Source organism: Chamaea fasciata, unplaced genomic scaffold (genome assembly GCF_029207755.1).
Source record: "Chamaea fasciata isolate MVZ Bird 193981 ecotype frontalis unplaced genomic scaffold, bChaFas1.0.hap1 SCAF_10, whole genome shotgun sequence".
Lineage (NCBI taxonomy): Eukaryota > Metazoa > Chordata > Aves > Passeriformes > Sylviidae > Chamaea > Chamaea fasciata.
Window position 1 is genome coordinate 8,267,012 of NW_027094095.1, and position 25,740 is coordinate 8,292,751.

Below are 25,740 nucleotides of genomic sequence, written 5' to 3' on the forward strand. Positions count from 1 at the left end.
CACTGGACTAATTGCCTATTGCATATAGGAGTTCTTTGAAAATCAATTTTTAAAGGTGTAATAAAATTTTGTCCTTGACAAGGATTGTATTCTATAGAATTTCAACATATTATATTGGCCATGTCAGGGTTATCAGTACATTTCCAATTAGGCAACCAGGCTCTGTTAGGAAAGCAAGAGGAAGAACAAGAACATGATCTCCCTCTGCTGGTACATCACAACAAAATGTTGTGAGAAGGGATTACAGAAAGGATGAATTTTTAGCCTTATTTTTAATAAAATTGGAGAAAAGAAGATGAAATTACTTTTCACATGTGACATTGAAAACAACTTTAAAATAGCAGGAAACACCATAGATACACACAGACCCATCCATATGTCCAAATGTTTTGTACATAACATTTACACAAGCCTTTTCTACAGGAAGGTTTTCTGGAAAGTAAATTAAGTTGCACAGAAAGATTCTAGTGATATATTTATGTATTTATTTATATTTGGGGGATAAATGTTTACTTAGACTATATTTATTTCAAAACTGGTCCAATGATAGATTTGTTTAATAATTTGACCAGAATAAATCTAGCATTTTATACCTTTCTGTTCTCTCCTTAATAGCTCTGAATTACTTAAAATGAACTTTGAAATTGAGAAAAATCTACAAAAGTGCTGTCACATGACAGTCTATAACATATAACAGCAACTGTGGATATGCAGAACTATTCTCAATTATTTTATTACTAAAGCAAGTCCTATACACTGCAGAAGGACCTGATGTTAGATGTCTGATGCAGTGCTAACAGAATTAGTCCAGAACATAGCTTTGCAATCCCTTATCTGTCAGACAAACAGCAATATTTCCTGGCTGACACCCAGAATAGGATCTGAAAGAAGAGGAAATTACTTCAAGTATTGTAATCCTGTTACAAATGGCAGCTGCTTTGCCACTTGGCTCTACAGACCAAAACTTGTTTTGGAGTCAATGGCAGACACTCAAATCATAGATAAAATCATAAAGCATCCCATTCCTCTCATACTGGGAGCTATCCTCTGGAATGCAGTTGACAGATGAGCTTAATTACCGCACCTCATGCCTTGGAATGAACTCTTCTACTTTTAATTTCTCAGAAGGAGTGAGTTAGGGTTCAGCATCAAATCAACACCCCATGACAGAAATTAGATAGAGCTGTCCTGTGGGTGTGTTCTGATAAAGCTGAAGTGAAAGAGACCTAGGCATCCTTGATCATAAATCCTGAAATAAAACTACTTCATGGAACAACAAATCATACAATCCTAGAAAAATTTGGGTTGGAAGGGATCTTAAAGCCCATCCCATTCCACCCCCTCTCATGGGCAGGGACACCTTCCACTAGCCCAGGTTGCTCCAAGCCCCGTTCAACCTGGCCTTGAACCCTTCCAGGAATGGGAATGAGTTTGGTATTTGTGCCATTTGCATAGCAAAGAAGAAAATAAATGTTTAGTTCTCCAGAGCTGTAGTTTTGCTCCTTTTAAACCTGTCAGAAAAGTATTTTGTTTTAAACCAAACATAAGTCCAGATTCCAGGCACCTGTCTGTACAGGCTGAGACTCTGATGAAAATTGCTTGGCACTTCTCTCCCCACCTATCCTCATCCACATGAAAGTGCTAGCTCACAGTTCCAATCTCAATATTATATTTTCGTGTGTGTGTGTGTCAACTTGGCTAATTTAAATATTTCTCACATTATTAAAAGTCCTGCTTTAAATTGCTTCAGCTGCAGAGCACTAAATATCTTCAGGCATGTGAGATGTGTTTTCCCGCCATTTGAAGAAACCAAGAACCAATTTATGAGTGCATAATTTTTGAGTTCATAATTTTTTATTTTTTTTAGTCTGCAGTTTCAGTTTTTACATTTAAGCCCATAAAGACCAAAGCATCCTTTAAAATCCTGCCAGACTGTAAGTTAGCACCTCCCCAGTAGTTAACAAGGATCACTTTCCAAGACCTCTAGGTAGTGGAGAGCTAGTTTTACTACCAGCATGGACTCTATTCTCCACAGTCACACTCTTCTTGGCATAACAGAGATGTTCTTAAAACTTGGAATGTTTTGAATATAATTTTTTTTCATTATTGTCTGTTTCTCCTTCTACAGTGAAATGTGATCCTTCTGTCAGGCATAGCATTTTCTAGGATTAAAGAGATGAGTTAAATAACAGTGGACTTGAGCCTTTATTCATAACAAGAATAAAAAGCCTTTCATAGTAAAGGGTGATAAAAAAGGTTTCCCCTTACAAAACACAGTTGTTAATGCACACACACACAACAGAAATGACTAATTCATTATTTGGCATCAGGTTATCTGGCAGTTTCCATTCCAAACCTGCTTTCAGGGCCTTATTGTTTTGTTAGACTCATGGTCTGGTTTGAAATTTTCCAGATAAAAAGTCTCCTCTGGGGTGATTCTGTTGGTTTTCCACTGAAAGAACTCAGGTGTTTCCAAGAGCACTCACTGCCCCAGACAAGGCCATCTGTACCCTTCTCTGCACTGGTTTTGCAAAGCACAGTGCAGTGAGCCAAATGGTGCCCAGAGCAGGAACCAGCAGTACCAAGAGCTCTGCATCAGAGATGGAAGGAATCACAGAATCATGAAGATTGAAAAAGACCTCCAAGATCATTGGGTCCAACTTTCAACCAAATCCCACCATGCCCAATAAAGCATATGATGAAGTGCTAAGTCTGCTCAGTTTTTGAACACCTGCAGGAATGGTGACTCCAGCACTGCCCTGGGCAGCCTGTGACAGTACATGGAGTACACTCTTTACATGAAAAAATTTCCTAACATTCAGTCTGAATGTCCCCTGGCACTACTTGGGACCAAGCTCCTGGATCAGTGCAGGTGAACTGACACCATTCTGATTGTGGTGGCTCTCTGGTCACAGAGAGCGAACCCAGCACAGAGCAGAGCTCTGAGATGGGGCTGGGTGAGGTGCTGATGCTCTGAGCCTGGTGCTGGTGGCAACACCCAGGCTCCAGCTATGCAAACTGGAGACCAGGGGCCACAGGTCTATGCTGCCAGGATTTCAAGCTCATTTTCTGAGACATGAGAACATTGCACAAATACCACAGCTATGGCTGCAGTTGGTCTGCACAGCCCTGGCAGGCTGTTCAGCTTTACCTTATAACATGTACCAAAGCCAACTCTCCGGTCTGCAGCTCTACTGGGTGTCAAATGAGGTCCTGAATGGACCTCAGGAGGTTGATGCAGCAGCAGTGTGGGGCTAACGTCAGCTGTAAGCAGCAGAGGTCATTCCCCTGTGGTCACCAAATCCATTGGTCACAGTCTAAGCACGGCGGTGGTTCCTGTCACTACTCTAGGATCTCAGTCTGAAGTGAGGTTTTACAGTGCCCTGTGACAGGCTGAACTTCTCTTATAAAGCCTGACTTGCAAGAGAGAAATTTGGTTTGGAGCCAAGCCACAGCAGCATGTGAGACAAGCCAGCCCATTCTGCTGCAGTGCAGTGGAGCATCAAGTGACGATCTGGTCACTGCCTGTGGTTTGTCTCTGCTCCAAAAGTGTGAGCAGCAGATTCACTTCATGTAACTCCGTGCCAAGCCTTTCCTGAAGAACCACAGTGAAACTTGGTAAATTCACATCATGAGTAACTGACATAAGCTGAGCTGGGAAAACTAATTGTTCCTGCAACTGCAGCAGCTGGCCTATGCACAGGGAGAGTTCCTGTAAGGAATGATCACAGCTATGCTTAAAAAGACAAATTCCTATTTCAATGTTCCAATCTTGGGTAGATTTACCTCCTGCCTTCAGGCTCCTGGGTCTAAGAGTCTGAAAGCAAAAGGCTGTCTGTTATGCTGAAAGGTGTCAGAAATAATGTTGATTCCAGTTAATACAAACAATAACACACTCCTGGCCTGAAGAGGTGAAGGGGCTCCTTCACTTCCTTTCCAGCCATCTCTGGACCAGACCATTCCTGTATAACCAGCCAATGTGTTCAGACCCAGAATAAGCTGCTCCTTCAGTATGAGAGGCCACACTCCAGACACAGGCAGCCTGATCAACTTGTCCCATTTCTCCTATCTGCGTACTTCATTTCCATTAAGACATTTTCTGGCTCCACTGATTAGGGTGCCACGTATATTGGCATGTATAATAATTCCAAAAATGCAGGGCCTAGATTAGCAGGACTGCCACTGAAGCACATGGGTCTTCTGGCAGTGCTCTGCGTGACTCTTTTCTACCCCTGTCTGTGCCCACTAATTAACATGTAACAACAGTAATAAACTAATTTTCTTGATTTTTAGAATCCAGTCAGTAAAATATAGAGACACCTCTTCTTTCCATGGTTTGTAGATGAGCAGAAGGTGAGGGGAAGTGCCCTTTCCATGTCTGTCAGCCACAGAACATCTCAAGTGTCCGCAAAACACATATTGTCTTTGACCAGCCTTCCTGAGATGGTGTGAAGATTTTTTAGATACTCACACTTCAATAACTTAAAATATGAACTTCTGTGTGTACAATAAAATAATCTACAGGAAGGTAATGCATCATATTTTTTCTGTTACACTTCTTGAATGCCAAGATAAAATTTATTCTTGCTTAATAACACCAATGACAGTATTGCAGGGTTTGGGAGTGTTCTTGTGATCAAAGCATTTCTGCAGACTTCTTGGGATGCTTGTTACAGTCATTTAGTTCCTGTTGCTTGCAGTCACAGAGGTTTTATTGTTGTATTTTTTTTTTCTGGTTAAAGTACTTCTAAATCCACTCCTCAAAACCAGAATAAACAGAGAACACACAGCTGAACTGCAATATTCAACATCCAACTAACCTTTTCTGGTAGTGCCACTCCATGATGCTCAGTGTGACCTTCCTAGCATAGGCTCAGGAACCCAAGAAGCAGAGGGTGGACCTTCTTTGCAGATCAATAAGTACAGGTAGGCAATGTCCAAAATTAATTTTAGAAGCTTTACTGTAGCTGGTCTCATCAAGGGACTGTTCTTGATGGTCTCCAATTAAAACAAAAAAAAAAAACCCAAACAAACAAAACATCGTCTGGAAGCAGGTTTACAATCTCTTGCAAAATAAAATATTCCAAGGTTTCAGGAACTGGTTTTAAACATAGGAGTTTTATTTCACTGATGCCACAATTGTTCTGCAGAAGGGATCTAGAGGAAAGCTGGGAAAAGACATTGTACAAGGGCATAGAGTGACAGGACAAGCTGAAAGAGAGTTTTAAGCTGAAAGAGAGTAGGTTTAGATGGGATATTCAAGAGAAAATCTTCCCTGTGAAGGTGGTGAGGCCCTGGACAAAGGAGGCCAGAGAAGCTGTGGCTGCCCCTGGATCCCTGGAAATGTCCAAGGCCAGGCTGGACAGGGCTTGGAGCAACCTGGGATAGTGGAAGGTGTCCCTGCCCATGCCATGGGATGGGATTGGATGGGCTTTAAAGTCCCTTCCAACCAAAACCATTCTGATTTGATTTTTTCTGAATGATTTTTATCTATTTAACTAACAAAACAGCCTCCAGAAAAAGGCAGACAGTAAGGTTTTGCTTTCAGGGCAAGACATCAGATAGAAACTGGAGTGGTACCACTAAAACTTTTGGTTTAGTGCTTACAGCTGGTTTCTCTGTATATTTAATGGAGTTTGGATGTACAGAGCTCTCAGGTAAAACAACTGCCCTCTACACAAGCATTTGTGTTATTTCATAGTATCCCAGAATGGTTTGGGTTGGAAGGGACCTTAAAGATCATCTGATTCCACTCACTGCCGTGGGCAGGGATGCCACTTACTGGATCAATTTACTCAGGGGCCCATCCTACCTCCCTTGGTTACCCTTTTGGGCTCAGAATCATCTGTTACCTATTATTCCAATTTCAAAGTGAGCCAGCTATAATGATTAATGGCTCTCTAAATTATTCATTTTTAATTAATCAAGCAGAAGCTGCTGCACCAAATATTGCTCCCATAGCACAGTCACAGCTCTGCTTTCGATGAAAACTTATCTCCCAGTGCCAGGCCATGGTAACAAAGGCAGAGATTAGATTTGCTATCTTGGGCAGAGACATTTCCTGGAGCTCATGAGCCACAACAAAGCAGTGTGTGCATAAACCCAAAGGCTCAACTCAATTATTAAACTGCTGGGAATTCCTCTCTTGAGCTTTGAAATGGGAATGGTGGGTTAAGACTGTCTTCAGACCAGGACAATTTTGCCAGAGAATTGAGAAAGAAATTGGGAAGAAAAATTACTTATCTGTACAAAAGTGAAAATTAGTTCAATATTGAAGTTGTTTACATTCTCACTGGATTTGGCAGAAAGGTAGTTTTGAAACAGATACTTTGACCTGCTGAAGGATGGATAAAATCAAGAAGTGGTCCATGGTTTATTTTCAATTAATATTAGTAATTACAGTATTTAGATTTATCATATTCTTTTAAAATTGACCTGGCAAAGAAAGAGGATCTCTTTGGGTTTGATCTAGTTAAGTCCACTTAGAGTCTTGATGAAGCTTGTGATTTTTCTTTTAGAGACAAGGAAGAAGCATACAAGTGGAGAATATTCATGTGACATGGGTAGCTTGGGACTTCCAAAGATCAATTGTATTTTACTTTTTAAACAAAACTCTCTTTTCAGAATATATTCAAAGACCTTATTAAGTGGGAAATGAGGATTAATACAAACCTCAGCAGAACCCCAGCTCTCATGATCAAATAGAGATCTCTAATCTCTGTGGAATACCAACCTTCAGGATCAAACAGCACTGTTTAAACCACAGCTGTGTACAGTCCTGGAGAAGCAGCTCATATTTCCTTAGGGGCAGGGGCCAAAGATGGAGAATGTGAGAAAGAAAGAACAAGCTCTGCTTACAAGTTCTGGTAGCCTAGTGCAGCACCATTGTGTTTGTCCCTCTTGGGAACAGCACATTTGGAACCCGCCAGCGCTGCCTCAGAAGATCAGGATGAGTGAGGATGGGAAAGGAAGTGGGAATTCAATCATCCTCTGTCACATGAGGTGGCCAGAATCTCACTGAAGTACTGGGGAGAGGAGAGCAGAGGGCAAATCCCATCCTGGGGGCATCGCACACAGCATGGTGCCCTGATCCAGAAAGGGGATGGTCTTGCTGGGCTCAGCATGGGGTCACCTGGAGCCCCACGTGCAGGGCTGGCCTCAACACTGGGCAAGGATGTGAAGGTCCTTGGATGCATCAAGAGGAGGGTGACAGGGCTGAAGGCAGGTCCTGGGAGAGGCAGCTGAGAACTCTGGGCTTGTCTAGTTTAGAGAGAAGGAGGTTGAGGAATGGCTGAGGAGGGAATGTGCAAAGAGAGGTGCTAAGCTCTTCTCCCAAGGATCCAGGGTCAGGATGGGTGGGAATGGTTCAAAGCTGTGCCAGGAGCAGTTCAGACTGGATATTAGGAAGCATTTCTGAACTGAACAGGTAGTCAGAGATTGGAATAGGCTTCCCAAAGAGCTGGTGGATGCCCCAGGCCTGTCAGCGTCAAAGAGACATTTGCACAATGCCCTTAACAACACGCCGTAATTTCTGGTCAGCCCTGAAGTGCTCAGACAGTTGGGCTGATGACTCTTGTGGTCCATTCCAACTGAAATACTCTATTATATTCTAACACTTCTAAACTTGGCCAGCCATATCTAGTCAAAAGATTTCTACAAGCAATTTTCAGTCTCTCCTCTCAGTCAACTGCCATTTACAAAACGAGCCTATATCTGAGCTCTTTTCTGCCATCTGAGTTATTTCAGCTGCTTTCCCCTTGCCTGACCAGAAAGCCACCTGTTCCACAGCCTGATCCAGTCCTGATCTGCACTTACGAGATCAGGATCACACAGCACACAGGCATGGCCAGCCAGCCCAGACTGGTGTCTCTCGAGTCTGCTTAAGGTCCGCTGGAGGTTAAACAAAGTGTGCCCAACATGCGGAGGAATACAAGCAGCATTGTCCTCTTTTTCTTTTCAACTTCCTTCAGAAAAATCCAGAGAAGAGACATGAAGATGGTGAAGGGTCTGGAGGGGCCATACAAGGAGCGAGTGAGGGAACTTGGTGTGTTCAGCTGGAGGATACTGAGGGCAGAGCTCACCAGGGGCTGGCTGCAGCTCTTCCCAAGGGACAGCACTGGGACAACTCTGATCTCTGTTTTCTGTGCCCAGAGCCAGGACCCAGAGAATGGCTGCAGCTGTGCCAGGGCAGGGTTAGACTGGAGATTCTGTTCTTCCCCAAGAGCGTGGTGGACAGTGCCCAGGCTCCCCAGGGGATGGGCACGGCCCCAAGGCTGCCAGAGCTCCAGGAGCGTTTGGACGACGCTCCCCGGGATGAGCAGGGTGGGATTGGCTGGACAGGGACAGAGGTTGGGCTCGATAATGATCTGTGGGTTCCTCCCAGCTCAGGATATTCTGTGACTCAGTGGCCGGGTCAAAGGACAGCCCGGGACACCGCTGCTTTAACACCATCCCTCGCATTCCTCTCACACGGTTTTAAGATTCCCCAAAGGCTCATTAGGGAAGTAAGCAAAACGTGCAAAGCGCCTAGCACGCAAGTTAAATTCCAGCCACGCCTGGCGCTGCCGGCTCATTGCACAGCACAGCCACGAGGTGGAGGCCTTTACAACGCTTAGTCCAAGTACAGCAATTGGCCCCAAAAGCCCTTTTCACCTGCCAGAAGAGCCCCGGGCTCGCCTGCCGGTGTGAGGGGACAGAGCCCGGGGACACGGGCCGGCTCCCCGGGGCTGCGCTCTGCAGCCCCAGCCCCACAGAGCACACGGGGGTGGCACAGCGGGTGCCACAGCACACCCTCAGGGCCGGCCAGAGCCCCCCGGCCAGGGCACGACGGTGCGCTGTGCTCACAAACACAGCTGTGTGGCTGGACACGTCGACACTTTTGTGACAGAGATTCTTAAGTCAGGGATTGATGCCTCAGGGCTGGAAGCTTTGCTTTTGAAAGCGTAGAATGATGAAATAGTTTGGGTTGAAGGGAACCTCAAAGCCCATCCAGTGCCGCCCCCTGCCATGGGCAGGGACACCTTCCACTAGCCCGGGTTGCTCCAAGCCCTGTCCAGCCTGGCCTTGGACACTTCAAGGGATCCAGGGGCAGCCACAGCTTCTCTGGGCACCCTGTGCCACTGTCCCACTGTCCCACTATCCTCACCAGCCAAGAATTGTTTCCTAATAGCTATTTTAACCCACCCTGCTTCAGCTTCAGGCCATTAACAAAGCCTGCATTCCACAAAAACCCCTGACTGCATCAACTCCATCTTTAGCCTGTAACACTTTCCTGATGCTCTGCGCTCCCTTGGTCTGGAGCTGCCTGCCCTGGGACTATTACCAGAACTGACACCGAGCTAACAGTCCACAAACATTCTGGGTCACTTTTTTATCCTTTTAAACATTTCAAATACATGGCAAACCTCCAAAGCACTGGTGTTTTCCCCATTTAAAAAGGTAAAACCTACAGGTCTGAGGAATTTCAGAAGGTTATTGGTTAAATAAGAAACAGCTGAGCCAGCCGGAATTGTTTCAGCTTCCCCCACATTTTTTGCCTTAGCTTAAATAACATTGTATTTTTGTCTTACATGAAGGGCAGAAAATTAGATTTAATACTCTTGTGTTTGATTTTTTTTGCTTTGGCATTGAAGCAGCTGTAATATCTCTAACTGGGATTATAAATAGGCTATATATAGGAAATGACAGGCCATGGATCTAATGCAGACTCAAGAATTAAGTATATAAATGTAGTGGAAATAGTATTTTTTTCCCAAATGCTGGAAAGGACTAAAGATCTTTATGCCATAATCTGATTAAACACAGAAAGTCTCCTTCAAGAGGAATAATCACTTTCAATGTAAGTGGTTGACGAATTGGCAAATAAAACAGGCAACTCCTCCAAAGGCTATTAAATATATGGTATGTGTAATGCACAAGAGATTATTATTTATGCTATAACCCCCCAGAAATCCTGCTGTGACTTCTTTAAGGCCATTACATCCATAAAGTCAATCTCCATGCCCCATTCTTTTGGGAACAACCTACTGTTCCTCCTGACTAACCCCTGCCACCATCTGCTCCTATTTAACCCCGCTGGGAATGGCTGAGCAAACACTTACAGTCTACCCAACTCTTTATGTTTTATAATTGGTTCCACATCTAAGATTTAGTTGATCACATAACAATAAAAACTTTGATAAATAAAAAAAAAGTCCAAACTATGAAGACCTCCCACCTTGAGAGCATTCATATGTTTCCAAGAAAGCCAGGCCAACACAAAAGAAAAAAGGAAAAAAAGCAATTTTAAAACAGTTGTAACATACCCATCAGTTATTTGCTTCCTGTGTACTTCCAACTGATAAATCATGGGATCCAAATGCAGCCACTCCCTCTCCAAGACAGTCCTTCCAGCTCCTCTTGAAGGCACCTGCAGCAGAGGGCAATAGAGAATGTTCATTTCCTCTCACTGCCTTTGATTTCCTGAGCAGGTAAGTCAAAGGCTGGAATGTCCATTTTTTAATCGATAAAAATATGCTGATGAAGAGCAGTTTTGAGACTACAGTTTAATATTTGAAGTCTTGCCCTACTAATTTAGTAATACATTTATAATTGTTTAGTAAAACACATATAAAACCTCTTGTGTCATTTAGAGGCACAAACCTTTTTGTAATGCTGAATATTCTGATAGGAAGATGTGCATGAAACAGCTACTCAGCTCCTTACAGAAACTAGTTTGGACTTAGGCCTTGTGTTTATCTAGTTTAAGTGTTTTCCAGTACAAAGTATTCATCCTTATAAGTCAGCTTTGCATTCATTGACTTTCAGTGAAGTGCAGGCATAGACAGGGATATGAAAATAGAATTTTCATTTTAAATTCAATGCAAAAACATTATGTCAGCAGAAAATTGAGTCACAGCCAGATTTGTTACATTAACTTTTTCAATTAATTGTTCTACATTGCTATGTGATGAGTATAAAGCATTGCAAAGAATCAGGCTCTTCCCAGAAGTTCCATTAGACCCATATTCCTAAATGTCTAAATCCTCACCTACTTCATATAGTGAGCAAGGACCATTCCATGACTCCTTCACTAGCGAGCAGAAAAGGAATCCATGAAAATCTATTTATGAACAGAAATGAACAGGTGAGGTGTTCATAAGGGCATAACAAGTGGCAACAAGCTGGTTGTGCCAGCAGGCAGGTCTGTGCTAAGCAAGGTGTTATTTTCCTGAGTGCTGGGTGTATATATTTAATAAACCAAAGACCAACCTTGCTCCTCAAGAGCCTGTCTTGTACCAGAAGCAAGGCAGAAGTTTGCACACATCCAGTTCCTCTCCTTTTACCATCAGCTTTGTGTAGAAGACACGTTTGTATTGTAAGCACACAGGGATTTTGCTCAATATCTTGTTCTTGCTCACAGCACATACTGAAATCAGGAACTGATAAGGTGAGGAGCTTTGATATATACAAGGCTCAGGGTTTATTTAATCAAAGTCTCCGTTGTCTGTCTTTTTTCAGAACTTTCATCTATGGTGGAATGTTTTTCATTTTGGGATCTATTTTTTTTCCATGAGGATGCTAAACAAAAATGCAGCCAAAGGCTTTGCAGGAGACACAATTTGCAGTTCATTGTTAAAACAGAATCTGTACATCCAATTCCCTGCTCCTCAGCCCACTCCTCTTGTACAGGCATCTTCCTCAACAGTCAGGAAAACTTTGGGATGGCTGCGGATGTGAAGCACAAGAAGGGGGATCAGAGCAAACCCTCCCAGGGCACAGAGAGTCCTGCCGCTCTCCAGGAAACCTGAATGTTATCCCATTACTGGAGCAGCTTTGCTCCTGCTCTGCTTCCTTAGAAGTGTTCCTGCCATCTCTGCTCATCTGCAGGCAAAATGTTTCCCCAAACCATCCCTGGGAATGTTCCCTTCCCAGCCTGCCTACATCACTCAAGCTGCTAAGGTCAAAATTTTGTTGGTATCTCTTTTCAGCAGTAAAGCATTTTCTGTCCACTGAAAAACACTGCACATCAGGAAATGTTGTGAAGTAGCAAATAGTTCTTGATCAAACAAAGAGAAGCTCAATGAAATTCAAATTATTTTGAAAACAAAGAACCCATCACCAGCAGTTAATACCGATTATCTGCACTTCTATATTCAAAGCTGCATTACGAGTATTAAGGAAGAGAAAGAACTGGGAAGGTTCCCAAAGTTCACTAAATCCTTTGCGTTCCAGAAAGAGATAAATTTCTCATTCATATCTCCATCATGAGTTCTGTATACAGAGGACACAGCTCTGCTTTCCATGAGCAAAAACATGCCTCACATATTTTTCTCCCCACTTGTGCCAAGTCATTAAAATGCAAGAAAAGAAACACTGAGCACAAAATGGTTGGGGGATTAACAGAGACATTTCCTCTCTCCAGTTTCTGCTTGTGCCTCCCCGTCCTTTCAGACTCCCACTGCTGTTGGAGTTACTATGCCTGAAGTTTGATGATACTTGAATAATTTAGCTTAGTCTTGTAGGGAGATAGACTCAAAATTTAGTGACATTTCTTTCCCCTGCTTTAATGACACCTGAGCTCCTGCCAAAAGGTAGGACCTCTCCCTTTACTGGCCCATGGAAAGCTGTGCTTCCACCACTGGGAGGAGGCCTGAGGGGAACCTGTCTGCTGTCTCTTCAACTCTTCCCCAGGTGAAGAGGTGGTAAGAGGAGGGCGTGCAGGCTGTCAAAACATGGGAAGAGGTCAGCCCTCAGTCCTAACAGAATATATTTGCACCAGAATCCAAGCGCCCCCATCCCCATGCCCAGTGATGAATTTGTCCAATTAAGCAGGTTAGAAATATCTCCCTGACTCCACCTAGGGATGAGGTTGGAAGCAGAGGAATCCATAGTTCTTCACTTTTTGCCAGATAACTGCAAAGTAACTTCTGGAATAGTTTCCTGCCATGTAGAAAACAATGCTCTGGCAGCAGGGATGTGTGTGAGTGCTCTGCAGGCAGAGCATTGTCTGGCGTGTCAGTGTGTTTGTGTACACAAATATTAATGAAACAGAGGCCAAACAGGAACTGAACTCTCTCTGGGAACTGCTCCTCCATGACATACCCAGGGAAGAAGGGAATGAAACATTCGGCAACTGTGCAAAAACTGCTGGAAAACAAACAACACTGTCTTCTATTGTGTCTATCTTCTGGGGGAAATCACTCTGAGAAACTCCGCAAGTGTTTATGCTGCTCTCAAGTGGAGTTTCGAGTTGTGTTAGTTTGTAACAATTGCAACATTGCAAATTCTAAGACGATTGAATGCCACATGTTTTGTAATTTGCTTTGGGTAATTGTTGGAGGCCCAAAGTGACTGGATTCTACATGCTGTGGGCAGCCACAGCTTCTCTGGGCAACCTGTACCAGGCCTCACAGGGAAAAATTTCTTTCCAATATCCCATCTAACCCTGCCCTCTGACAGTGGGAAGCCATTTCCCCTTGATCTGTCCCTCCAGGCCCTTGTCCAAAGTCTCTCTCCATCATTCCTGTAGGTTCTCCTCAGGCACTGGACAGCCTCCCTTCTCAAACATTTACACCAGAACATCAAACACACAGATGATGTTTTTACTTATGAGAAACTCCATTTCCCCTACCTCAGACAGGAAAAATGTGCTTTCTAGGGATGAAAATAAGTAATTTCTTTTAAAAAGACTTCCTAAAGGGAAAGTGGGTTCCATGGTTATTGTTTTACTATAAAGCTGATCAAGTACCAGGCGCTGGTCTTGAGAGAATTGCTGATGTGCAGAGTGTGAGGCCCTTTTGGAGGTTTCTGGAAGGAGACACCTTTTTAAAATCTTACTTTAATTCTGGCTGTGATTAGAAATTCTGTAGCTATGACAGCAGTGTGCCATCTGTATAACAGGACTCTGTTAGAGTATCCATCTGGTAAGGAAAGGATTATTTCATCAAATCTTACAGTTTAAAATCCCATGAGTGGGCAACGTATCTACCCTGGGTGCTGTGAAGGAAGGGACACAAGGCAGCAGAAGAGCTGGAAATTTCCCTGCCAAAATGACCAGATCATCAGCATCCAGTAAGGTTTTGAGGTGCTTTAAAGGGTTAAAAATGAACCATTACTTCATTTTTCTATTACATTACACCTCCCTCTGGAGAGACCAACCTCTGCCAACAGCATAATGCAAGCCTGGGGTTTTGAAGAGCTCAAAGGCAACACCTAAAGGAATGATAAAGCAGCTGCAGAAAAAACTCACTTTAAAGAGGATGTTTTTCATATTTCATGTGAAATACAGAACCCTGAACTCTGGCTTTGTCAGTTTTTTCTGTTCCCATTTATTGCTTGAAAGATCAGGCTAATACTTACACAAAGGCTTCATTAGTGAATTTTACAGGAGGATAAAAACACCCAGAACAAGGAAAAGAATCTATTGTGATTTGAAAAGAAAGTCATGGGGAGAGAAAGAGAAGCAGAGAGAAAGGGAGAGTGGTGTGGCTTTAGAGAGAGGCAACCCAGTGACTTTTTGAATAATTAAAATTATTTTTTAATCTTTCTCAAAGAAAAATAAGATGGGCTCTATCCAAGCAGCAGGAAGGCTTAAATACATCCTGATTTGGACTAGTAGTTCAGCTTTAGTAGGAGGGGGAAAATGTGAACATCTCTGAAAAAGGCAAATAAGCCAAGAGAAAATCTAAAAAACCCCATACAAACCTTTCAGAGAACATCACAGAGAAACCATAGCACTGAACCAACACCAAGACCTCCCAAGGCTTATAGACAAGCCAGGATCAGCAGAGAGTACTGGTTGGGCTACACAAAATGGAAAGGGCCAAAAGCAGCCCATGACAGTGGGGCTATCTGGAATGCTTGGTGAGCTTCCCAGGCAACTGCTTCAGGGCCTCCAGTCCAAATTCACCTGAAAGTTCATGCCTAGATGAACTCAATAGGCTGATTCTACATCAGATGCATAGGTTGAAAAAATGCACTTCTACTAGCCAAGCTAGTAGAATGAGTTGTGCTCTCAGCAGGTGGCACACTCTTACCACATTGTGTCCCATTACTGACTTTATTAGAAATGGTTTTTAACAAGATGAAGTATCAGAAATCTCTATTTTAACAAGAAGGAATCTACTCCATTCATAATTAAAACATCTTTAGTTTATCTTGTCTCAAAAATAATTTTGTTTTCAAGAGTATTATTAAGGGAACATCTTCATGTAGGAGTAGTTCTGCCCACCTGCTGTTTTTTGTAAATTGAAGAAGAGGAATAAAATAATTGCCTGACCTGTGATCACCTTTGGATAAAGCTTTCTGGCACAAAAATCATGGTGCCAAAGGCAGGATTTCCACTGTTCCCTGGCACAGGAGATGATTAGTTAGTGCCCTAGGAGCAGAAATGATGCACTGTGACTTCCAAGACAGGCTCAGGACCTTCCTCATGGACAAATTCTGCACTCCAGGTACACTATTTCCCCATTTCCACATGCAGATGTTAAACTAAGGAGCAAACAGGAAAAGTCAGTAAGTACAGCCATCTCAAAGTTTGCTGGTAGGAGAAGTCCCACCAGTTCTGTCAGATATAGCAGTTGCAGTAATATTGAAAAATAATGCCTTGGTTTCACAGAATCACAAAGGTTGGAAAAGACCCTCAAGCCTACCAAGCCTATCCTTCTAATCCCACAGTGCCCACTAAACCATATCATGAAATGCCACATCTACTCATTTCCTCAACTCTTCCAGGGAATGGTGAGAGGGAAAGGGATTCCTTTACAACTCATTTCCTGATTAAGAAAAACATCAAAATGAGGCTTGCTTGGCATGAGTTAGCAGTGGCTGGTGTGCATTAAAATGTTTAATCTCATACACACACTCACAGGTAGCTCTCATCTCTGAGCTGTTGCCTCCTGCCTTCTCCCCAGGCATCGCTTCCTTTCTCATCCATCCCAAACCTGAAGAGAGGGATTTGTACCCAGGATTTCAGAAGGAAAGCAATGGGGAAGGAAAGGGAACCTCTCCCACTGCTGGCCTTGAGCAGTTTACTTCAGTGTCAGGGAAGGAGATAACTCTGTTTACATTTCCATTCCGTGGAAAGATCAGCAGATTATTTAGATGTAGTCTGGACAGAGCTCTGAACATGCAGAAGAGCCACATAAAGCTCAGCTTTGTGAGGAATGGTCTCCCCTTTTTTTTTAATACTCTGATTTCCAGATACATACAGCCAAAATGCAGAGCTGGCTATGCCAGAAATGCTGGGTAAATCCCTGGCATCACACATCAATCTGTTCTTTCATGTGAAATTAAAGCGTCCTCTCAGATGAGAGTGGGAACAAAAGGCGGGCACGGAACAGTCAAAGGAAAAACAGAAACTGGGGAGAGAGGGATTGGAACAAATTGGGCTGAGTTAACCTGTCTGCTTGACTCTAACCCCAGGGCAGATAAAGAAAACCATTTTCTGCCCAGCTGCACGTTTGTCACATGAGCCACAAACATCCCAAGAGGCTCCCCATCAGGCCCTCACCCACCACATGCCACATCCAATGTCTTTCATTCCCTGCATGCAACTTCCACAGGGTGTCTCCCACCTAAAAATACAGTGTTACAAGGTTCTGTGGCTCACCCTTATACAGCTGTCCTGGAGTGACCTGGGAGAAATCACCCATTTTTCTGCACTTCCCATACACACAGCCAGATAAAATACAATTTACATTCTGAGCTTTGCAATATTTAAGACAGTTTGGATGGTAAAGCAGCCTGAAATGTTGAATTAAAAGGTATTACAGAAACATTATCTATTTTAAAGTGAAATACTCAATTTATTATTTGGTTTTATTGCCCTGAATTTCACCCATTAGCATGCAAACCACATTGAGTGTGGTGCTGTTTCCAATTACAGCAGCTGATTTATCCAGGATGAGGTTAGAGGCATGATGACACTTTCACTTGGCTTAACAACCCACCCATTTCAGAGAGTCAATGAAGCACTGCTCCTCCTCAGTTACACTCTACTTTCACTTGTAGCTGTGCTCCTACAACTATAGAAGGAAATTAAGAGGAAATTAAGCTGGAAGTGGACCTCCCTGTTCATCAAATTCATTCTCCAGTCGGCACAATCAGTGTTTCTCTATCATAATTTTATAATCCCTTTCTTAATGCACCAAGTTCCCTCCTCCTCCCAGGAAATCTTCTAAGAACTTCATTACTGCTTGGAAGGCTCAACACAGTTTCCAGCTTATGCTTGGACAATTTGTATCCTTTTGTCCTTATGACAATCTCACCTCCAACGTCCTAGTTTTTCCCCTGCTGGCACAGGCCCCCAGCTCTCTCCTTAGACAGGAGTGATCCCATGTACTCCCATAGGTCCCAGCTTCAGCTTCAAGAACCACAGAGGAAACCCAGAGACCAACCCAGGCAAGAGCAGGGAAAGCCTAGCTCTGCTGGATGGGCACCCGGGACCTGCCAGCACCCTGGCACTGAGCAAAATTCACCTGGCCCTGCTGTGTCTCCTCAGTATTGAATCTGCCTGGACCCCTCAAGGCCTTTTCTCCCTTTCCTGCCAGGGTTATCCAGGCAGAAGGAAGCCTCTTCCTGCTGCCTGTGCCTGGGAAGGGGGGTGTGCAGGGTGGCCTAAGCTGTCCACACTCCTGCAGCGGTTCACCAGAGCACTGATGGATCTGTAGCAGCAATTCTGTCCTCAAAATAGCACAGCATGTGCTGTCTGCATCTTGGGAACCTTCTGGCAGCCTGTCAGGTCTCAAGGTGGGAAAAGATGAACATTATCCGGACAAACAGCAACATAACTCTGTGCTGGGGCTTGGGGTGGAGGCCATTTCCCACACGTTTGAAGAAAATAATCCCAGGGGATTAAAAAAATTCACAGCTTTTTTTTTTTTCTTCATAAAATCTACAATAAAAACAGACCATATTAAGCAGAAATGAGCCTACCAGAACTTATGAATAACTTGCATTCTTCCACTGGAGCCCAGCCAGCTACCCTTGGAAAAAATTCCTGTTTACTTTGTAGTGAATGTGAGAGACATGCAGTCTACCAGAAGCTGCTACGACAGTAAAAACACAGCCAGGGGCTGTCACAAATGGGGAAATCACAGAGAAAGTTAACTTTTTAACTTCAAGGACTAGATTAAAATAATATCTATTTGGTTAAAAGTTATTTACTTTATCACACAGAAGACTTAAGTTGCCTTTACATGAAAGCTGTTCTAGTTCAAAGGCAAATTTCAGCTGCTCCTTCAACAGTTAGCTTGGGTTTTAACATTTTTATTAGATTTACAAAGGAAATGTCTTTCCCTGTTGTTGTCAGTTGGGCTGAGATTAATATTCTACCCTACAACTGCATCTTTCTTTGCCCAAGCCTCAGGCAGGATGGTTGCACTAGGAATTCCTGCCAGTGTCCTCACTCAAGGCACTTCCTAAATCCTTGGGGGATGATTAGACATGCTTGACCTCGTGGCTCCTCAGCAGTTTGATCCTAGGGTGATTCCTACATAAATCCTGCCCTAAGCTGTAGGTCTGTGATTTCAGAAATTGCAGAAAACATACTCCCAGTGCCCCCAAGCCTGAATATTGAGGCCTGAATAAGTGACAGGCTCTTTGAGAGGAAAAAGAGGGTAATAAGTAGCCTTAGAGCTCCTGTGCTTCGTGCCATAAGTTGGGATTTCTTCCCTCCTGATCTTCAACACAGCTGGATTGATTTTTTAATCATTTCCACTCCTTTGTGTACATTATTTGTATTCCTTCTGTCTTGGAAAAGCTTAATGTAACCCTAAATTGAACATGAAGGCACTTTCTCCTGTTCATTTATGTTCTTAATTCTTCTTTTCATTTATCTTACCTTTCAGAAGCAACTTTCCTTTTGTCCCACAAAGCAGTCAAAGGCCCATGATCTGCAGATGTCTGTCCTCCCACTGCAGCCCCTGCGCCCCTGCTGTCACAATCCCTCGCTGTCTCTTACAAATTTTCCCATTGTCCCTCTCATCCCTTTCAAGCCCATTTTCTAGGCTTTGTTGTTTTGCTTTATACTTGAGACCGAGAACATGTTTAAGTCTCTTCCTGCACCCGAATCCAAGAATGGCTGACCTGATAACCCCACAGCAGCAGTGAAAACAGGAGACAAATGTCACCTCAAAGGGACACTTGAGGATATCTGGCCCTGTCAGGAGCAGGAAATAGCAGGAGTCTTACGTCAAAGATTTCTAACCTAAATCTGCAGACCCAAGGGGGCTGGAATGGCTTGAATACGGTTCAGATAAACATCCAGACTTTGTGATGATTATCCAAACTCTTTGGGAATGTGGAAGTTGTGAGGTTCACCCGTCAGCAGTACCTTGAGCGCATCCTGCACCTTGAGGTCAGCCCTGATAAGGCTGTTTGTTGGAAGCCAACTGCAGCAGCGTTAATTAGATCACATTGGTAGGAAGCTGTGAACCAAGGGATGCTGGAGACATTGCCAAGTGGCTCAGGAGAAATAAATCAGAGTTGTCCAAAACACAGCCCCATACCAGCCACCGGGAAGAAAATTAACTCTGCCCTGACCAAAACCAGCACGAGAGACTTTCGATATCTTCAGAGTAAGAATAGTGGTAGTTATTCACTGTCCTAGAAAAGCAGGATCTTCATGACAGGAGAAAACATTTTGAGCACCTCCTCATAGAAATTCAGGAGTCAAGTAACTTTAATTTGACCTTGGAAATTAGGTCAGCTATATCAAATTAAGGCCAGATTAATTTTGATTATGATTAACCACCCAGAGACTTAACACAGTTTGACTAATACATGTTAAAATCAATACAGTTTGACTAATACATGTTAAAATCACATTTTTTAGTTAACCTAAATTATTGCTTGAGTGTTCCTGCAAAGGTGAGTCCTAAATCTCAACAATATTAATCAGTCAAAATAAAGGAGGCCTTGCATTTAACTGATCTTTCTCTATTTGTTTCATAACATCTTCATTGTGAAATCTGCTCAGCATGGTGCATCAAAAAACGTGTCGGGCTGCAATGGACAAAAACCTGGTAGTTTGGTTAAATTACTCAAGAGAACAAAAAGGACAGGTATTTTCAGAGCTGGCTGGTAAACACACCTGGCTCAAGGATTTCTGCAGGCAGCCTGAGAATTCAGTTGGGGTTACACATAAATGGATTAAGTCATAGAATCTTAGGATGGTCTGGGTGAAAAGGGGACCTTGGGCATAATCTAGTTCCAACCCCCAATTACTTATTAATTATGATTTGCAATAACAGTGTGAAGGAAAATTCACTGTCTCCAGCCTCTGAAAGAAAAGGAAAAGCCACCTGAATTTCCATTGAGTCTCAACAGCCAATTTCCACAGACTTAGGTATTGGCTTTAGTGGGCAAAAGTCTAGACAGTCACAAACTCCAGTCTCCCTCCCTGACTCTGTTGGCAAGGGATTCTCACATCGTCTGAGGAGCTGTTCTTCCCTTCCAGCTTCCCAGCATCCTAACCCTGATGCACCACCACCCACAGACACAGCTACCCATCAACTCATTCCCCCCTTATTCCCTGACCTTTTGCAGGCCTTTTGCATCTCCCAGGTATTGTTTACAGGTGTAAACTGTCCAACCTGAATCAAAATTGCTTTATCTGGAGCACCTCTTGCTAGTTCATGCCCTTAAGGAGCTAAAAGCCAAAGCCGTGAACAGAGTTGCTTCATCACACTTCCAGAACAGCCTGGCTGACCAAACCTTTGGCTATTATTCACCAGTTACAGTAATTGGTCTCCTAGAGGATATTGACCCTCCCTTCACACCTTGCCTGCTTTTCCTGGCAGGCAGCACTGCTGCTAAATCCTGAACATAGACAGCAATTGCCCAAGGGCTGGTGCTCCCTTTCCTCCTGCTGGGGTTCTCACAGTTATTCAAAACATGCACAACTGTCCATCACAACACAGCACCTCTCACATCCCACAGAGCAGTGACCACCCTAAATTACTGATTATGCCCATTCCTAGAAAGAAACAGTGTTTATCATAGAATCGTAGATGGGCTTGGGTTGAAAAAGACCCGGAAACCCATCTTGTTCCACCCCCTGCCATGGACAGGGACACCTTCCACTAGCCCAGATTGCTTCAAGCCCCATCCAACCTGACCTGGGACACTTCCAGGGATCCAGTGGCAGCCACAGCTTCTCTAGGGCCAGGGCCTCACCTCCCTCTGGCAATGGGAAGCCATTCTCTGTGTCTTGTGCCTCCATCCCTTGTCCCAAGACCCTCTCCAGCTCTCCTGGAGCCCCTCTAGGCACTGGAAGGGGCTCTTGGGTCTCCCTGGAGTTTCTCTTCTCCATGTGAGCACCCCCAGCTCTCCCAGGCTGGCTTCAGAGCAGAGGGGCTCCAGCCCTCAGAGTATCTATATTTATCATCATCATTTATAGTTCTCACCAGTCAGGATTTTATATGCCAGCCCTGCTGGATTTTATATTTTTGTAGAGATAATTGAGAGAAATAAGGCAGTATTTATAGAAAAAATTCCCAACAGGGTCCTAACAGGCTCTCATGAAAAGCCCTTGCTTTGCTTTCTTATTTGTTGTCCCTGTGGAACTGTAACCCACTGCTCCAGATTATTCACCCCTATCTATTCCTATGCAGCAATGGATGTGAAGACACCCCAGGCTGCTTGCTGGTGCCAAAATGCTCTAAGGACATTTACTGCCATTTGGAATATTTTTACTTCAAAGGAAAGGATTAATGAAGATTATGGAAATGATCCTCAATCTCTGCGATTCCACTGACCTGCTTTTTCCCAGATACCACAAAATGATTTGTAAAGCTATGTGTCAGCCATATCAGAGAAATGTTAAGTGCAATGCAGAGTGGCAAGTGCAATATTCGAGATGTACACACCACTTCCAAGGTAAAAATACTTTTGAAGCACAGCCAAACACCGCTGGCACTCAGAACCAGTGTCCTGGAGTGGCTTAGCATTGTCTGAAACAATCTACTCTCCCCCACCCCAAATAAATTTGTATCAGCTCCAGCACAGCTCAAGTGCCAGCACTGCAGCTGCACCACTTGAGCCTTGCCCTCTCCTCACTCCTGGCTGCACTCTGAGCTGCAGATCTACTATGAAGTCATCCTGTGACTGCTTTGTATAACCATGGGATAGCAGGAAAGGGAGAGAGAAAACAAGACATGGGTACTATGATAAAAGAGAGATATGAGAAACAGACAATTTATCAGATCAAAGACAATATTACAATATGCAAATTTTCAAATCTTATTTCAATTCTTAAGAGTATCTTGGAGTTTTGTGCCACATTATCTGTATTGATGCTACCACTCCACCTATCCACACTGACCCCATCTTGACCTATATTACCATAACCTTTGTCAAAAGACACAAATAAAGTGTCAAATCCCAATTACTTGCAGAATCCTGTCACTCTTGAGAGTAGTCAAATAGTGGCAGAAGTCACCTGGAGAGGTTGTGGAGCGTCCATGCTTGCAGATACTAAGAACCCAGCTGAACTTTCAGCTAATACCTCCTGATGAGCTCCAGAGATCCTTCCAATTTATTATTTTCAGAGGATCACTCAGGTTGGAAGGGATCTCAGGATGTGTCTGGTCCAAGCTCCCATTCAGGGTCAGCTCTGAGGTCAAACCAGGCAGGTCTTGGAAATGTCAAAAGGGGGAGAATGCACGAACCTACAAGGGTTGATTTTCCTCAGGTGGGAAAAGTCACTCCTTGTATCCAGTCTGATCCTCTCAGGTTTAAGTTCTGCTCCTCCCACTCTGCACTACAGTGAGGAACTCCAGCTTCTCCATAACCCCCTCAGAGGTATTGGAAGCTGCTGTGACCTTCACCCAAAGCAAACTCTTCTCCTCAGCTTCTGACAGAGCAAGTGCCCCAGCCCTGAGAGCACCTTGGTGTTCTCCACTAAACTCCCTTCAGTTTAGCCTTTGCTGTACCAGGAGCCCCAAGCCTGGCACAGGTTTGGGATGTGATCTCCTGTGAGCCGAGCAGAGCAGCACCCCCGATGTGCTGGCCCTGCCCCTGCCCCTGCTGGTGCTGCCCAGGGTGCTGCCAGGGCACTGTGATCTCCCTCATTTGGTGCCCCAGCCTGGCCCTTTCCTGGAGCTGTCCCCAGGCAGGCTGGCTCAGGCTGGGTCTCTGGCAGGCTTTCCCAGGGGCAGGGCTTTGCCCTGAGCTCACTTTCCTAAGCTTCACCTCACCCCACCCCTACAGGCCACATAGCTGGCTCCCATGGCAGACCTGCCCTCAGTTCAGTGCTGTTTGCAAACATGATGAGGCTTTTCTTCATATCTTCCTCCAGGACTCTGATAAAGATGTTGAGCAGAACAGACATCTGTGGTACTCCATTTTTTATCAGCCTCCAGGTAGACAACCAGCTCTGAATCATGTTTGTATGAGCATGATTACTGAAGTAGTTTTTCAGATGATAGACAACCTGAAAGGTAAATGTAACTCCTGTTTTGTGTTTAAATGAACAATTTACTTCTTTGTGTAGCAGAAACCCCAGGTTTAATTTCCTTTTTCAGTGTATTCTGGAAGACAAAGCATGTCACAGGATGCTGGAATCATTCAGATGTGCAAATGTCCTCAATATGCCCATTCACTGAAGTCTCAGTGTCGATTTCAACACAGTATTTAACAAAATTAATGCAGCTGATTTTATCACTGTGCTGGTATGGAAGAGTTCAAGACATAATGATGAAAAATCATTTGCCTGTGAAAATAATTCATAACTAGGTTATGAAGGAAGTTTTTATTTGTTTGATTGGTTGGTTTTGGGGGTTTCTTTTTGTTTTTGTTTTTTTACAATCAGCTACAAATAGAGCAAGCAATGCCAGCAAAATTGGTGGAAACCTAAAGGACAAAGTTATGGGAAAGTCTGTCAGGACTGCCAGTACTTTAGTGGATAACCAATCTCTCAGATATGCTAAGCTGTGAAGGAAAAGGGTAGAAAATGTTCCATCAGTCATTTCCCCCCATGGCCTGGGTATTTCCCTCACAATGCCAGACTTGACACACCAGCCTGTTTGACTGCCCCTCTCAGGCACAGCCCTGGGCACACACTGTGTAAAGAGAAATGCCCCTTTCCCTCAGGCACAGCCCTGGGTGTGCACTGTGAAGAGGGAAATGTCCCTTTCCCTCAGGGATAGATCTGAGCACCCACTTTGCAGAGGGAAATGTCCCTTTCCCTCACTCCCTTAGGAATACCTTCCATGAGAAAAACACAGCAGGGCTTATCCCAACACATTTGATGTAACACTGAGTAGAAATAGAAATAATGCAGCTCACTTCCACAGGAGCACAACTGGGGTGTTGTGCAATTTCCTAGTGCACTCTGTGAAGAGCTGTTTCCCTTCATTAAGCAACTAACAATCTTTGGGTACCTAAGTTAGGTATAAGCCATCTCATCCTTAAACCCAAAGTTTGTAACTCAGTAAATGCGGTTTCCATGACGTTGCTGGGGGGATACTTGGGCTCTATCCTGTATAAATGGAGATGTATTTGCATTTTAAAGCAAGAAAAAAGGCCCATCTGTAGGAGTATGTGAATAGCTGTACAGCTAGTTTGGGGCACCACAACTATTGCAAGCTGAGGATTCCATCAACTGCATTACCAGAGCAGCTTGAGAGGGCTCTGTGCCAGCTGGGGGTCTTGGAGTTTGGTGCTGCCCCTGAACTGTGCCATCACAAATATCATGCAAAAAGGCAAGCTGGTTTTTAATTCTGATAAATAAGAAATGGAATGAGCAGCTTTTTTGCCCCATCCATTCAAGCTTTATGTGCCCTGCAATTACCATTGACAACAGATGGAAAATTGCAGTGACTAAACCCCAGAAGCTGGTGTTTTTCTACTAAATTAGTAGTTTAGCAGAATAAGGTAAAATATTTGCCTATTGCTGTATCACTCTGAAAGTATGTTAAACATTGCGTTAGGGAATAATGCTGTGAGTAGCCAAGGAAACACAAAATCTGGAACTAAACCTCTATTTGCAGGTACCAAGAGATCAGAGAGACACAAACAAAGCTCCTACACCCACAGAGGAGCTGCTCTGTGTTTTTTTAGAAGTACCATGTGAGAATATGCAAAATTAAGTACTAGTGAATAATTTCCACATGCAAATCCAGCCCAAGCTGAAGGAGTGACTTTTGATCTCCAGGGGCAGAGCTCTGTGCAATGCCCATCCCTCCAGGCCTTGGAGCCACACCCCAGATCTGCCTCAGTTCCTGATGGGGGCTCTTTGTCCTTCCTTTCCTGAAAGCCTTTTTTTCCACCACAGAAGCTTAATAGGAAACTCGACTTTGGTATTCAATGGCTGAGGAATGACTCTGTTTCCACCCTAAGATGGGAAGAGGGAGGTGGTATGGAAAACCGAAAGGAAATACTTAGACCTGGACTGCAGATCCTGCTGCCAGGAATAGTTGTAAAAGCAGAGGCAGGTCCTACCCTACACGCTCCACTCTTTTCCTTCCACTGCAGCAGCAAAATAACGCAGCAAGGCCACAAGCAATCCTGCTGCTGTCTTAAGCCATGAAGGTCTTTTCCAGTGATAATTTTCTGTGGGGAGCCACACAGTTCTGAGGACTGTGTTATGTTCCATGTTCTTTGGTTTGACATCGCCTGCAGCCTTCAGGAGGAAGGCATCCAATCCAAAGCCCTTCCTCAGCACACTGGCAGCCACCACGTGCCATGGACAGCAAACATCCTCAGTTCCATAGCACCAGGATTAAGAGCAAGCATAGTTCAGAGGACACTTCTCCA